Below are 15,668 nucleotides of genomic sequence, written 5' to 3' on the forward strand. Positions count from 1 at the left end.
TGACTATACTGCATACCTCATTCAAATGTTTATTTCAGTCACGATTTTGGAGTCTGAGAGCCCAAGCAGCAAAGCTTCAGTGCTTTGTAGGCGTACATATGACAGGGTGACAGCAGACTTAGTTGAGAAAGGAAATGAGAGAGACGCCGAGAAAAAAACCTATCAAAAACCTATAAAATTTTCATCATTACTTCTTTGAGATTTTCATACAATTGATTTCATCATAGTCCCCTCACTTACCCCCACCTCTTCCCAAACCCACCCAGCCTTCCACATTCCCCTACGTTTATTGCATTTTTTTTTCCTTTTAAAGCCATTACAGATCACTTTGTGCTGCCTGAATTTATTTGGGTGCATGATCATCCAAGAGCATCTGCATATATGAACTCCCAGCAGTTCAGACAGCAAACACAAGACCTGGGCAGGCTCAGGCCAGTTCTGTGAAATGGCCTTTAGAAGAGTCTGGGGAGTTATCTCATTAACCATTGGTGCTTGTGGAACAAACATGAATGCCCGAGTTTAGTGTGAAAAGCCAGGCATGGCGACTTGCCCCCAGGACCCTAGCTCTGCTGAGGCGCAGAGTGGTGGGAGCCTCAATTGGGATCACTGTTCAACACATCCAGGCTCATCTTGAGTTTCAGTCCAACAGAAAGTCTCCCCAAGAACAAGGTGGCCAATTCCTGAAGTATATGTGGAAGTCAAATCAATACAACTTCCTTATGGGCATGAAAAGAAACATATCTGCTCACATAGGACATCCACAGGAAGAACACAGACATACATTAAGCACCTGCTCAAGGCATATGATAATCAACTTCCCATCTTCCCCCACAGCCCTACCTCTATGCATTGCACCAAGTTTTTTGCTGTTTCTCAGAGAACAACGCTTCTATTCTATGAGCATTAGTTGACACCCTCATCCATAGCCACCACTTCTGTATGATATATGGGATTCATGGAGAACATGCATGTCAATGAGACAGAGAAAGACCGGATCCAAATAAAAGGGAAAGCCTGTTCCTCTCCAGTCCTTCAGCTCTTCTTTGAGGTGACCCAGTGTCTTGTGGCATCTTATTTAAACAACTAAGAGACTAATCCCTAATGACTCCTGGACTCTTTTATCAAATGGTCAGTCCCAGGAGGGGCATATAATCTTTTAAGTCCAATAATCTAGATTACAGCAGTGTACCTCAAGTCAGAGCTCAGGAGTTCCCTTTGCCTCTTTGTGCAAAAAACAATTTCCCATTTGCAGTGGACAGCCCCTGGCCATGCTGACCATTGCTGGGACCTGAAGGCAAAGGTAAAGGAGGATCATTAGAGTCCCCAGGGTACTGAGCTGGTTTTCTTCTTGCTGGGACCTGCCCATATGTTACAGTGTGTTGTGGGGACATTGACAGCTCATCCAGGGCAAAGGGACATGTATCCTCAGAACTCCCTCTCTCTGCTCTTGCCTCACTCCTTTTCCCAGGCTAGCTAGCCCTTGCTGTCTTTCTTCAGAAGAGGAAGGAGCAGGCTAGGATGCTGGTTCCCCTGCCATTTTCCCTTCCCAGCCAAGCTTCCTGATCCAAGAGACCCATAATTAGCCACCAGGATTTTGTCCTCCCCTAGGCCATTGGGTACACATTTTTTCATATCTAATCTGTGACTGAAGAAGTCCTACTTTCCCTGGGTTCCTCAGAAAATGTACTCTTCCAGGAACCTGTGTGGTAAGACTGGTTATCACTCCCACCAAATAGAGACGTCTTGTTTTTACCCTGATGGCCCCCCTCAGTAAGAGTATATTGTACTTCTGTTAGAAGCCAGTTTTTTTTTTTTTGTTCTAGAAACCTCTACAGCACTATGCCACTCCAAGTTATATTTTACAAATCTGGTCCCATTTTGATGTCCAGAGTCTGAGAAAAGAAAGAAACAAGTACTTTCATTTGGGCCAAAGTTTGTCCAAAATTTATCCCAGCCTTCTAGTAACTCAACTGCGTTCAGTTCCCCTTCATCTGTTGTAATTGCGACGTGTCTCTGAGTTTTCCCATATTCACATATCCGTAGTCTAGGAACAGGATTCTCAGGAATGAGAAATGCCATATATACGTCATCAGGTTGCCCACAATTGCCCCCTTTCCCTAGAGGTAGCCCTACATAATGTCTATACATCTACACATTTGTTGTGCTCCCATGATTCCCTGCTCACCTTTTTTTTTTGGCAGACCTCCCTATTGCCCAATAAGTCTTTTGTCCATCTGTCCCTGGGCTTCCTCCACTTTCTCACCTCCCTCAGAACAGAGCTCACTTAGTGTTCCCCCTTCCTACAATGATGAACACCTTCCTTCACAAATTTGCTGAGAAACCTGCAGAAGTCCGAGCATATGTAAATCCCCCCATGAATACAGCCTTACCTTTGCTGGGTGCCTAAATGGGTTTTTGATATACTCCAGGTACAGGATGCTGTGACTGACATGTTCTGAAGAGCATCCATACTAGGATCTCTCCACCTTCCCCAGTGCATCCTTGGAGTTCAATGTGGCCTTTAAGTAAATACAAGATGTCTACAGCATCCTGAGTGTTTGCTGCACACATTAGGAAGGGTCCCTTTTCTTACCTTTATCATGCACCTGGGCTGGTGAGAGACACACTACCACTGGCCCAGGCTCCAGCACTGTGCTTGAAAGAATGTCCCATAGGTGATATCTGGACAATGAAGTAGAAGAGAATGGAGAGATGACTCCTTGACAGGATGTGAATATTTGTCCAGCAGGTTGCACATTTGTGGTCCAAAGCCTTTCAAAGTCATACTGAGCCTGACTTCACAATCATGATTCCTTCAGCCTTCCATATGTTCCATTCACAAAGCTCGTCCCACTTGTTCTAGGGCTAATCCTGAGGACGTGCAGTGTGGCTTGTGTAACTGTGAAGAAACCCAAAAGGAGCCCAGGAAGTGCTGTGAACATAGTAAAATGCAGATGGCCTGGCACTTGGCAGCAGCATGTAACACTCTTGCACAGGACTGGGGATTAGTTGCAGAAGGCCTTGTGGAGCACCCCACAAATGCAAAGAACCTATGACCTCCAGACAATCACATGCCCTTTTATGGCCTCCAGTCCCTTACAAGCAGATACACACACACACACACACACACACACACACACATTGAAATACGGCTTTAAAAAAATCTTCTTGATTCAGTAAGTGTCTAATTATCCACCGTCCTTATCTACACAGTTTTTTGTTCTGTGGAAAATAAATTCCTTTCTCATATAATATATCTTGATTATGGTTTTCCCTCCCTCTGCTCCTACCATTTCCTCCAATGCTTCCCTCCCCTCCAGATCCACTCTTTTTTGTCACTCATTAGCAAAGATCAGCCTATAAACAGATAAAAAGAAAGCAACAAAGAAACTAGGATAGAGACAATCTTTTATGTCCAAGATGGACATGGCGGTCCAACATGAGAAGAGTCCCGACAGCAAGCACAAGGTTCAGAGACCCCCTTGTTCTCACAGTCAGGAGTCCTACATAAATACTAAGCCTTCTGGATATCTGTAACATATATTCAACAGACCTAGTATAGATTCTGGTCGGCCTTGTGAATACTCACTAGTCTCCGTGAGCTCATATACACCTTGTTTAATTTTCTGCTGGTGTCTTCCATCTCCTCTGGTTCTACACTCTTTAACCTTCTTTTCCATGGGATTTCCTGGGCTCTGGTGGAAGAGTTTTGGTGGAGACCTCTAATTTAGGCTCTCTCTCTCTCCATATAACATCTTGCTGTGGAACTCTGCATCTGTTCCCATGTGCTGTTGGAAGAAGCCTCTAGTGACTGGATAAGGCACTGATCAGTGAGCAGAGCAGAATGTCATTAGGGAATATTTCAGTGATTTTTCTTAAGAGAAGTGGTGTTTGGTCTTACCCTAGGTCTCTGGACTATCTCATCTCTCGTTCTTGGTTAGCCATGTAGTGTCAGCTATGGGTTCCTTCTCGTGTAGTGGGCCTTAGGACGATAAATCAGACATTGATCGGCTACTTGGCCATTTTCTGTTTCACCATTGGATATTTGGCAGGCAGGACGGATTGTAGGTCAGAGGTTTAGTGCATGCTTTGTGTCTACCTTTTCTTTCTTTAGCCTGCAGGGTACCTTCCCTCACCCAAGACACTAGCACACAGTGGTGTAATTTCAGGCACCCTCTCCTCTGCTGCCCAAGGACCTAGCTGGGGACATCCCTGTGGACACCTGGGATCCCCTCTAGAACCAAGTCTCTTGCCAACTCTAAAAAGGCTCCCTTAATGTAGATATCTTCTTCCCTGCTCCTATATCCACCCTTTATCCATCTCCACCCTCCCACTCCCCCAAGCTCTCCCCAGTCACAGTGGTGAGTGCAAGGGAGAAGGAAAAAAATCCATTTTTTTTAAAAAAATTCATTTTACATTCCAACCAAATTTCTCCTTCCCACCCCTCCTCTTGCTTTCTTCATTACCCCGCATCCGTGCCCCATTTACACCTAGCAACAGGTAAGGACTCCCATGGGGAGTCAACAAAGTCTGGAATGTTATGTTGGGGCAGCACCAAGTCCTTCCCATCTGCATTAAGATTTTAAACTTTTTATTCATTTTACATACCCACCACAGTTCCCCCTCCCTAACCTCCTCCTATTCCCTCCCACTTCCCACCCCCAACCCCCAATAGGCATCCCAGAAAGTGTAAGGCTTCCTATGCGGAGTCAAGGAAGCCTGGCATATGAAGTTGAGGCAGGACCAAGGCCCTTCCCCTACATCAAGCCTGAACAAGGCATTTCCCCATAGGGAGTGGGCTCCAAAAAAGCTAGCTCATGCACCAGGGATAGATCCTGGTGCCAATGCCAGGGATCCTACAATCAGACAAAGTCACACAACTGTTGCTCACTTATAGAGAGCTTAGCTCTGTCCCATTCAGGCTCCCTGGTAGTGATATTTTGCTTGTGTCTTAAGAAATAAAGCCTGGACATCAGAGTACAGAGCTAAGCCACTAGAGGCCAAGGAGTGGTGGCACACCCTTTAATCCCAGGACTTGGGAGAGAGAGGCAGAGGAAACTCTATTAGTTGAAGGCCACCCTGTCCTAGAAGAGACTGAATTTCTCTAAAAGAGAAACAGAGCTCACACAAAGGTGATCTCAGCACTTGGGATCCCACCTTTTCAGCCCCAGCACTAGGGAGGTGGAGACAGGAGTGACATGCCTGGGTGGAGAGAGGAATACAAGGCAGGAGGACACAGGAATTCAGGGCAGTCTGAAGCAGTCTGAGTTCAGTCTGAGGACAGGATTGTCCTTTTGGTCTGAGCATTGGTAGAGGTAACAACTCTGCTGTGACTGCCCATTCTGCTTCTCTGACCCTTCAGCTTTCACCCCTCATAGCTGACTCTGTGTTTTCATTATTAATACCAATTAGAATCCATACTACACTTCCCATATGTTGATCCAGAGTCCATGAGGTCCCAGGAGATTGGGTCTGCTGTCTGTGGGATTCCCTGTCTCGATCTCGACCTTGCCTTGCACATAAAACCCTCTCCCCTTTCTTCGACTGGACTTCCTGAACTTGGCCCAGTGGTTTGTCTATAGATCTCTGCATCTGCTTCCATCAGTTACTGGATGAAGGTTCTATAGTGATAATTGCGGTAGTCACCAATCTGTTTACAGGAAAAGACCAGTTTAGGCATTCTCTCCACCACTGGCAGGAGTCTCAGCTGGGATCACCCTGTGGATTCCTGGGAATTTCCCTAGCCCAGGTTTCTCTCTAACCCCATAATGGCTTCATCTATTAAGATGTCTCTTTCATTGCTCTTCAAGTAGTCCATCCCTCCCACTATTTGCCCATCTGGTTCCCTCCTGTTCTCATCCCCCATACCCTCCACTCTACCACTTGCCTCCGGTTTACCCAGGAGATCTCATCTATTTCCCAGTCCTAGCTCAATCCATGTTTCTCTATTAGGGCCCTCCTTGCATCCTAGCTTCTTTGAGGTTAAGGATTGTAGCCTTATTATTCTTTGCATTACATCTCTAATACCCACTTGTGAGTTAGTATATACACTGTTTGTATTTCTGGGCTGGGTTACCTCACTCGGGAAGATTTTTTTCAAGTTCTATCTGCTTGCCTGTCAATTTCATGATGTGATTGTTTTCAACAACTTAGTAATACTCCATGGTATAAATGTGTCCCGTTTTCTTTATCCATTCTTCTTTTGAGGGGGCATCTAGGTTGTTTCTAGCTTCTGTCTATTGTGCCACAATTACAATAAGCATTGCTGAGCAAATATCCACGTGTTATGGGTGAGCATCCTTTGGGTAAATGCCCAAGTGTGGTATTGCTGAGTCTTGAGGTAGACTGACTCCATTTTTTTCTGAGAAACTTCCATAGTGACATTTCCAAAGTGGGTGCACAAGTTTGCAGCCCCCAGAGGCTCAAGTTCACCAGCACCTATTGGAGGAAGTGATGAAGAACTAATCTCCTGTCTGCACATCCCCACTCTCTAGGCCCTAGGCCCAGGGCACAGCCCATCATCATTCCCCTCCCCTTGTAGCCCCATCAACCTGTCAGCACATAATACTCCTGCAGGCAGTGTGCACTACCTCCCCTGCCACACTTTGTACTCTGCATCCTGTAAATCCCAGTGTGCTCCCCCAAGCCATGGAACTAAGCATCTGCCTCCCAGCCATCCACCAGGACATCAGCAAACCGCAGATACACAGACACCATTTGCATTTATTAAGGGGGGTGTGGCTACCAGGACACAGGATCTACCTGCACAGATTGGTGAAAGAGCCACATGCAATGCCTGCTGGTGTTGGAGTCTGGGATATGGGGATGAATTTAGGGAGGGAGGATTAGAGGAGGAGGTCTTTAAGTTGCTTTGGGTATAAGGTCAGAGAGGAGAGGGGACCACAGCAGGTGTCCAGCTACAGAGCTGGGGATGAGCTTGGTGGGATCAGATCCCAGAAGCAGGAGTAGAGGTGTGTGTCTGCCTTTATTGTACTTGTTAGCCTGGGAGGAGTTGTCCTTGGGTTATCAGCAGTGTGTGTTGGAGATGGGCTGTAGACCAAAGGATCAAGTGTAGGGAGTGATGTTGGAAGGGTAAGATGTGTAGGAAACACAGTAGATGGGTCAGGGAGCAGGGAAGGCAGTCATGGGTGTTCTGATGTAGAGCTGGGAATGAAACTAGGGATTAGGTGTGGGGAAGTGGGCGGTGAAAGCACAAGGCCTGCAGGTAGTTTTGCTGGTTGTCTCATATGTCCCTCTTGTCTGCCTGGAACACAAAATTTGTGCCAAGCACTTGAAACATTCTTCTATCCTTCCCAGTCCAGAGAGCTTTGGGTTGGGTGTCATCTCATAATGGACAGTTTAAGAGGACATTCTTGGTATTGGTCTGTGTTTCCCATACCTTGAGGTCCATGTGTAAGGACACATTCAGACCCTGGGAACAGATTTCAGTCTTCACCTTCTCTCTGCCAGTAGAAAGGCATGGAGATACAAAAACCTCCGTGCTCTAATCAGAGCTCAAATTAACTCCTCCAGCCATAACTACTTCAAAATTCTACGCTCAGTTACCCAGCCCAGAACCAATTAAGAGATGAGAGGTGATCCAGCCTATGCAGGGCAGAGGGATAGATAACGGGGTTTGGTGACCACAAGGTCATTCTGCTAATGCTGGCATAAGCTTTCAGCTTAAAGAGAGGAAAAAACAAAACAAAACAAAAAAAGAGGAAAAAACCTGGACGAGGACCAATAAAAACCGTGATGGCCGATTATGATGTGGTATCCTGAATAGAGTATTTCTTGGGTCATTTGAATCACAGCTGGTGCTATTCTTCCCTCTTCGCCCATTCCCCTACCCCCTTGTTCATGAAGAGCAATGGAAAGTGGAAAACATGATATGGCCAACGTGCAGCTGATTCTTCACTGTGCATTCCTCACTGAGAGCAAGGGATGCATTCCCAGAAGCCAGCAGGCTCTGCTTGTACAGAGCTGCTTCTGAGACAGAGTCCTGTCTTCAGTCCAGTGGAGGGAAAGCAGAGCCTCCCTCGCAGTTCACTCTGGAAAGGTCTCACATCCTTCCCCTTTGTCCTCCATCTAGTTCTGACCACCTTTGTTCAAGGTCTGAAACTGGGCTTTCTTTTTCTGTCTCCACACAGTGCCACTGCTTCTCAGCACCTGATTTGCAACCCAGATACAACACATTCAACATCCCACATACTGCTGCACTCTGGGGATTCCAGGCTACTGTGCACCTGCCGCTCTTGGGCTCTTGCACACTACACGCTGATTATATATATATATATATATATATATATATATATATATATATATACTCATGCACACCTGCACAATCATCATACATGCTTACATACTCACCACACACGCTTCCATACTGTGTACAAGTAGCAATGCCATGGCAACCTGTGGGAAGGTCTTTGTGTCTCAGGAACCCTCTGTATGTCACTGCATGTCTTCTTGTAACAATAAGAGTGAAGAAGTGGGGAGAAGAGGCAGAGAGGGTGAGAGAGGAATTGGCATGTCATCTAGACAGTATGCATGTCTTAGGGATGGTGGGTGCAGAGGAGGATTCTGAGGCACTGTTCCAGTTCAGTAGGTGGTGGAGCCTTTCAAAAACTCCCGAGACTAGAGGAGGCATAAATTTGCAAATGTTTGATGAGTGTGAGTCCATGTTGATGCACAGGATCCCTGAGAATATCCAGGAAGAGTTGTATGGGAGGAGACTAGAAACTGAGGACCATCACCAAGATGGAGGTATAGATGTTGAGCTGGGAGTCATCAGTAGATGGCGACACAGCACAGCAGTTAAATTATACCCAACATGCCCAGATTTGCTTGGAGGTTCCAGGACCTGTTAATCCTTCCCTGGGTACAGCATGCCAAAGCCCACTGTGCTCCTCCCTTTTATAATATCAGAGAGAGAGAGAGAGAGAGAGAGAGAGAGAGAGAGAGAGAGAGAGAGAGAGACAAAAAGGTGACCATAACACTCAAATTCTGTGGCCATCACTAATGAAGGATAATGTTGCCCTTGTAGATGATGATTGGCTCTCCAGAGATCCTGTTTTGGTGAGGAAGGGGCTAAGCAGAAGGGCAGAGGGGGACAAGTGAGGACAATGGAGCTTGTGAGTATGGACTAAGTACAATGGTATTCGTGTGTTCACTGCTGTGAAGAACCCATTATTTCTGTTCTTACCACCCCTTTAGTGGGGCTGGGACTGTACTTTTATTGATAAAAATGGCTATGATACAGAATGCTTTTGGTTTGATGCCAAGCCTCACATAAAGCAGGTTTGGTTGCTCAGGCCTTGAATCCTGGCACTTGGGAATTGGAGGTTGGAGGATCAAAATCTGAAGAATATTATTGTTAGAAAGCAAATTTGTGGCCAGACTGAGCTGTACGAGACCTGACCTCCAAGCCCGATAAATATACAAATTCAGTACATTTTAATGAATACATAGATGTTCACATTGACCTTTCCTTGAACAGCAGGCTACTGCTTGCATCAGCTTGATGAGTCATGTAAGACACACTGAGCAGTTTCAGCATGTTCCTCTAGGAAGCAGACATAGACGAACAAATGGAAACTTGTAGTCTTGCATGGACTCTAAGAGAAAGGCAATCCCAGCCTGTCAAAGGAGGGCGGGGAAGGGTTTTCACTCCTTTACAATGGGCCTAACCATAAACATCCCCCTCCTTCAGGAACACCCTGAGGATAGAATTTGGGACCAGTTTTTTCATCCCTCCACTGTTAGGTCCCTCACAACACCTTGGAAATGCTTCTTTGGTTGCAATGAGTCCCAGCAAGGCCACAGAGCCTCTGGCATGTCCCCTCAGTGTTTCCACACTGTCCACTGGGGGTGAGGGCTAGTCATGGGCGGCTGATAGCCTGAGGGTCCACAAGCAGGGAGTGGAACTTGATTTCACATGAAAAGAAAAAAGAAATCTAGCTGGCTCCTCAAGGTGATAGCCTACCTAGTCCTGTCTCCTCTTCCCCACTTACCTGCATTCTCGCTGCAGGTAATGAGCCAGTCTGCCTGAAAAAGAATCCTGCTGACAGACACGTCCAGATTCCAGTGCCCGAGAAACCACTATAAGGATGGCCCACCTTCCTTACACCTCATTTAAGCCTTCATCTCTGGGAGATCAGCTGTCTGTCTTCCCTCAAGGCCACTCTCCATCGTTCACCATCCCATAGCAGTTAGTCCTGAATCAGAGTTTGACATCCAGGCAACTTGGACTTGTTCCAGAGACAATGAGACATGGTCTCCTACAATCAGGTGAGGTGGAAATTGGTGTTTCACAAGACTAGGTACAAATTTGATCTTTGTTTTTCTGCTGCACATTGACCTCCCAAATGAGGTATTGTATCCTATTCCTAGGTTCATGGCTATGATCTAATGATCGAAATCCGTGTCTAGAAAATGTGGTCTTTTTTTTTTTTGTTCAAGAAACTGTATCTCCATGGGTTGTATGCATTCACGAGCCAATTAGACTTGAATGCATGTCAGAAGACTCTATTTCCAGGCTTTGGGCCACATGACTTACACACAACCCCCCAACTCTAAGTATATTCTCCACAATTGACAGGGCATGATAGGCCATCCCAGGTATCAAGATGCAGCAGAAGACATATCTATATGATTGTTTGGATGGTATGGTCCATACATTGAGTTTTGGGCCAGCTATAGTTACATATTTAGACTCTCTTTCAATACATAAACTAAACTAAATATAAGTAAAGCAAAATGAAATGCCCACCGAAGATGACCAGGTATATACCAAAGAAACCACTTAAGATGTACATGAAGGTTGATACAAAATAATGTGTGTTGAGTATTCTGCAATAGTCAGGGCTGGAAATGTCTTAGGTACCCAATGATAGGGCCAAGAACAATGTGATCTATCACATGCCTGGAGTTTTGGATGACATGAAAGTCTGTGACAGTATCCATACTCTCTGTGTATTTACCATTTTTACATGGCTTTTTAAAAAATCGTATTTCTTTTATTATATATTTTTTTCTTTTTTGAGGCAGGGTTTTTCTGTTTTCTTTGGCAGTCCTAGATATAACTCTATAGACCAGGCTGGCCTGAAACTCAGACATCCACCTGCCTTTGTCTCCCAAGTGGTATTAAAGGTGTGCACCACCATACCTATGCTTCAATCTCACAGAAAGCCACCCGCCTTTGCCTTGTTCTCTAGGTCTTTGAAGTGTTGACTACTATCTAACTGAAATATATCTCTGTATGTCTAGAAAAACCTAAACTACATAATTAAAATTCTGATTATTATAGATGACTCTATTAATCTATATTTCTTAACTATACATTACAGTTTTAAATGAGATGTACAAACACAATATCTTAAAGAAGTGTAGAAATACTTATACATGGTATAACAAAATCAACCTTAAATTTTTATCAATAGACCAATATACATACCAATTTAAAGTATTCATCTCTAATCATATCCCCCTATTTTTTAAAGTAATTTATTTTGACTATTAATCACTCATAATCAACGCCCCTTAAATGAAAACATTTATAAACAATCATTTTTGCAAGTTGGGCATTGTTTTCTTCAAATTGCTTTCTCCTGTTTGTTGGGTGAAGTATTTTTAGGGTTCACGGAGACCTTTCATCAAACCACATTATCCTGGAAGGAATCCATAGCTTCTTATTTTTTTGGAAACAAGAGAAGAACCTCTTTTCCAGAGTAACATATACTTAGACTCAAATTTTGAAGACAAGCTGCCTTTAAAATATATATATACATATATATATGTATATATATACATATATATGTTTAGCTTAGCATTCCCCACAATCAAATGTCTCTCTGCAGTTAGCTCTTTAACAGCCAAAAACTTTAAAGAAAACACAATCCAAACTGTCTGTGTATTTTCTATCTTTATGTGGCTTTTTAGAATTCCTTTAATCTATGTCTGCCTGTACTCTTATATTACTTTTATTGTATCTTTAAACTCTCTCTCTCTCTCTCTCTCTTTCTCTCCTCTCTCGCCTATGTACAATTTAAAAACACACTGTGTCTTGTTTAAAGGTCTTTTATGTCTGAATCTGTCTTCTTGTATATTTGGAATTCTTTTTTGATTAGGACCATTTTCAAATAGTAAACAGTGTGGTCTCAGCAGCCCTGGATGCTGGCTTCACCTCTCTTGGCCTTTCAATATGGCAGAGGTATGTTTATTACCAGCTCTGGGACTGCTGGGTGGGAAACGTGCTTACTTCTCAGTTCTGGGAAGCACCATGCAGCACATAAACCTTTTTTTTTCTGATTAAAGCTAAATGTGCCATGCAGCATGCTGTGTGATCTGTGCATGGCGGCAGGAATTTGCCATGTTCTCCTGCCTGTGCACACCTAGAAGACCCGGTCCACTGATTGCCCAGGGAGGGAGTGCTAAGCTGCTGACCTGCTCTCGACTATTTTGTGCCTAACCCTGAGCAAGCATACAAGCCCCCAGATGGGAAGTGGGTGGCAATCTGCGCTGGCTAGCCCCAATTGTTTGGGCACCAGTATGTAAATGCAGTCTGTACTTTTGTTTCCTGACTGCCCATACCAGAATAATGATATAGAGACTACATTAATTATAACACCGATTGGCTGATGGCTCAGGCATATTTATAGGTAGCTCTTACATCTTAAATTACCCCATTTCTATTAATCTGTGTTTTGCCATGCGGCTGTGGCTTACCAACAAGGTTCTGGTGTTTTTCTCCTTCAGCAGCTAAATGGCATCTGCTGGTATCCATTTCTTTCCTGCATTCAGTTTAGATTTTCTGCCTACTAATATTCTGCCCCACCATAGGCCAAAGCAGCTTCTTTATTAACCAATAAAACATATTCATAGCATACAGAGAGGAATCCCATGCCAGGCAACTGTTCTCACCTAGTCAGTCCATTTATTGGAAATACTAGTATGTAAATCAGTCTGCAGAGAAAATGTTTGAAATGATTTCTCTACCAAAGTCCTCTGAAACATGGCCACTGGTCCTTCTAACCATCACCCAGTCAGAGTACAAGAAACTCTCTGAGGAAATCTTTGTTCCTAGGCACACCCAGAGCCCTGTTTCAGTCAAAATCCTGAAGGTCTTAAGTCTGAAAGGGAATGCTGAGGAGGCAGGTCTCATCTTGAATGGAGAGTGTTGGAACAAAGGTGTTTCTGAACTGACCTTTGGTGACCTTGGGGGAGAGCAGGAAGAGGGTGATACTCTCTCCCCACTTCTGTTTCATAGGCCTGAGTTTGAACAGATGACTCTCGTGGTCAGTGTGACTGTCCTGGGCAGACATTTTTAACCATGATGACTTGCTAGGAGATGAGGAATACCTCCTGTGTGCTGTGTGTGTCAGGTTCTCTTCCAAGTGCCTCTTGAAAAAATTCATCCAACCATCCCAAATAACTTTACCAACGTGGGACCAACTGGTACCTCCTATTCATAAAAGAGGGTCATGCCAGCATACAAATGCTGGAGTAGGGACATAGGCACAAGATCACAAATGGTGGGCAGGATATAGATACAAGATTACAAATGGTGGGGTGAGACATGGACATGAGCAATGTGAACCCTGAGCTAGCAGTCCTCTTGAAGGAATGGTCTTCAGGTCTATTACTCAGGTTCTAGATGTGAGCACCTTCATTTGTGTTTTTTGCCTTATATTTCGTTGGCTTTGACTTTTTTTCTGGTTTCTAAGAGTAGTCCCAGAATAGACTTTTGCGTGAACTCTGGGTGAAGCTACCCACTATCAGGCAGCCTTTTCAGTTACTGAGCCATTTCAGAAGTCAACATTTTCACCTGCGATCACAAATGCTCTGTGCAGCCATTCCACCAGATATCTGTCAGGACGAAAGCAGAACCAGAGACAGCACTGTCTCTTGGCATTGGGGCATGTTCCTTTAGCTTAGAGGCAGAGAACTAACACACGTGAAAGAATTATGGGATCTTTTGTTGGTCTTTCATGGGTCACATTCCCCTGGGTAAGAGAAGGCATGTGAAGGGCTCAGAGCAATTCACAGCCTGAACCGTGTTATTCCACTTGTAAACGTGCCCAATGACAGCACTTGGAGGTAATTGCCTTTGCTATAATCTCCCACATTGTTCTGCCATCATCCCTGCCTCTACTAACAAAGGATGGAAGTACTTGTTTAAGCTCATGTCTCCAGTACTAGCATTCTTGGAAATGCTCTTGGATCGTACTTTTCTGAAGTGAATGTGCGTGGTCTTTCTACTTCATTCCATGAGATGATTTTCCCTAGAAAATGTCCAAGGAGGGCTGGAGATGTTAGCTCTGTGGTTAGGGTGCTTGGCTCTCATGCAGACAGCTCTGGATTTAGCACAAGCAATGCATAAATCATGGCCTGGGGGTGCAGGCCTGTAATCCTAGGATTGGGCAGTTGGAGGCAGGAAGGTCAGGAGCTGAAGACCATCCAAGTTAGTGCTTCACTAGGTCACCACACAAACTGTCTCACAGCAAAGGCTGTGTTATTCCAGCTCTTACATTCTTTCTGAGCCTTCTTCCACAATGATCCCTGAGTCATAGCGGCAGGACATTTGTTGTAGATGTATCTGTTGGGACCTGACTTCAGAACTCTGCATTTTGATCAGTGTGTTTTTTGCATTGATCTGTGTCTGTCACAAAGTGACATTTCCTTAGTGAGAGTTGAGGACAACACTTTTCTATGGGTATGAGGGAAAACAGTTCGAATGTAGTCAGGAATTATGCTGGTTTAGTAAAAGAGCAGTTGTAGAATCTCCTCCAAAATTCACTACTCCACCAGGCTGTGCATTCCAGTACCAGACAGGATTTCTCCCTTCTGAGCAGGCTCTAAATCCAATGTGGGAACTGTTGGTTAAAGCCAAGGTGTGTGTGTCAGTGCTGCACTATTTGGACTGTCATACAAGGGAAGACACTTTTTTTGTTGTTGTGCTTTCGTTTTCTTTTGTTTTGGAGACAGGGTATCCTGTCTACGTAGCCCTGACTGTCCTGGATCTCACTCTGTAGACCAGGCTAGGCTGGAACTCAGAGTTCACCAGCCTCTGCCTCCAGAGTGCTGAGATTAAAGGCTTTGCACTACCATGCCTAGCTCTGGCCCAGCGTGCACTGTTAAGTGAAGTGCTCAGGGCTAGCTTCACTGCGAATGTCCTACCTCAGGAGATAGTTGAAAGAAGAGAGGGGTCAGGTGTAAAGGTGACTGGAGGATTAGCAAGATCAGGAGGAATGAGTACAGGAGAGGTAGGAAAGATTCAGAGTCTGGGGCAGGGTATTCACATACTGTGCTAGGCAGTGGGAGCCATTGACATGGTAGGAGGGCAGCTAACTACAGAAGCAGTTACAACCAGATAGCAAATACTGTTGGATATAGGAAAGACTTTAGGTGGGATCTGGAAGAGCTGGTCCCTCTGTGAGTGGAGACCCAATGCTTTGAGCAGCAGATGTGTGGGAAATGTCTCCCAAAGACCCACAAAGCAGCATGTGCTAGGTACTGGGAGTCCAAGGCAATAAAGCTTATTGTTCTGATCCTTGGTATTCAGGAGTCAAACATCACTTGCTACATTTGATAACCCAAAAAGGACACAGTGCCCAGCCACCCATCAAATGTGGCTTTGTCTTTTGCAGTTTTTATTAGTGTATATTAAT

General features: G+C 44.7%; 3 protein-coding genes across 10 annotated transcripts in view; all 3 read left to right on the forward strand.

The window, feature by feature from the left end:
- Positions 1-15,668, forward strand: part of LOC126494808 (protein FAM104A-like) — a 185,565-nt gene that overhangs the window by 75,325 nt on the left and 94,572 nt on the right. The window contains exon 3 of one of the 8 annotated variants that reach the window (XR_007590065.1): positions 9,047-9,134. The exons of the other annotated variants lie outside the window; for them this stretch is intronic. The gene's annotated coding sequence lies outside the window, so the exon portion shown is untranslated. The remainder of the gene's footprint in view (positions 1-9,046; positions 9,135-15,668) is intronic. 8 annotated transcript variants of the gene reach the window in all.
- The window catches only part of LOC126494802 (protein FAM156A/FAM156B-like), a 100,714-nt gene that overhangs the window by 75,154 nt on the left and 9,892 nt on the right, over positions 1-15,668 (forward strand). The window lies entirely within an intron of this gene.
- The window catches only part of LOC126494807 (protein FAM156A/FAM156B-like), a 155,225-nt gene that overhangs the window by 26,628 nt on the left and 112,929 nt on the right, over positions 1-15,668 (forward strand). The gene's annotated exons all lie outside the window — the stretch shown is intronic.

This window comes from Alexandromys fortis, unplaced genomic scaffold (assembly GCF_014885135.2).
Source record: "Alexandromys fortis isolate MF-2015 unplaced genomic scaffold, M_Fortis_MF-2015_v1.1 scaffold_403, whole genome shotgun sequence".
Lineage (NCBI taxonomy): Eukaryota > Metazoa > Chordata > Mammalia > Rodentia > Cricetidae > Alexandromys > Alexandromys fortis.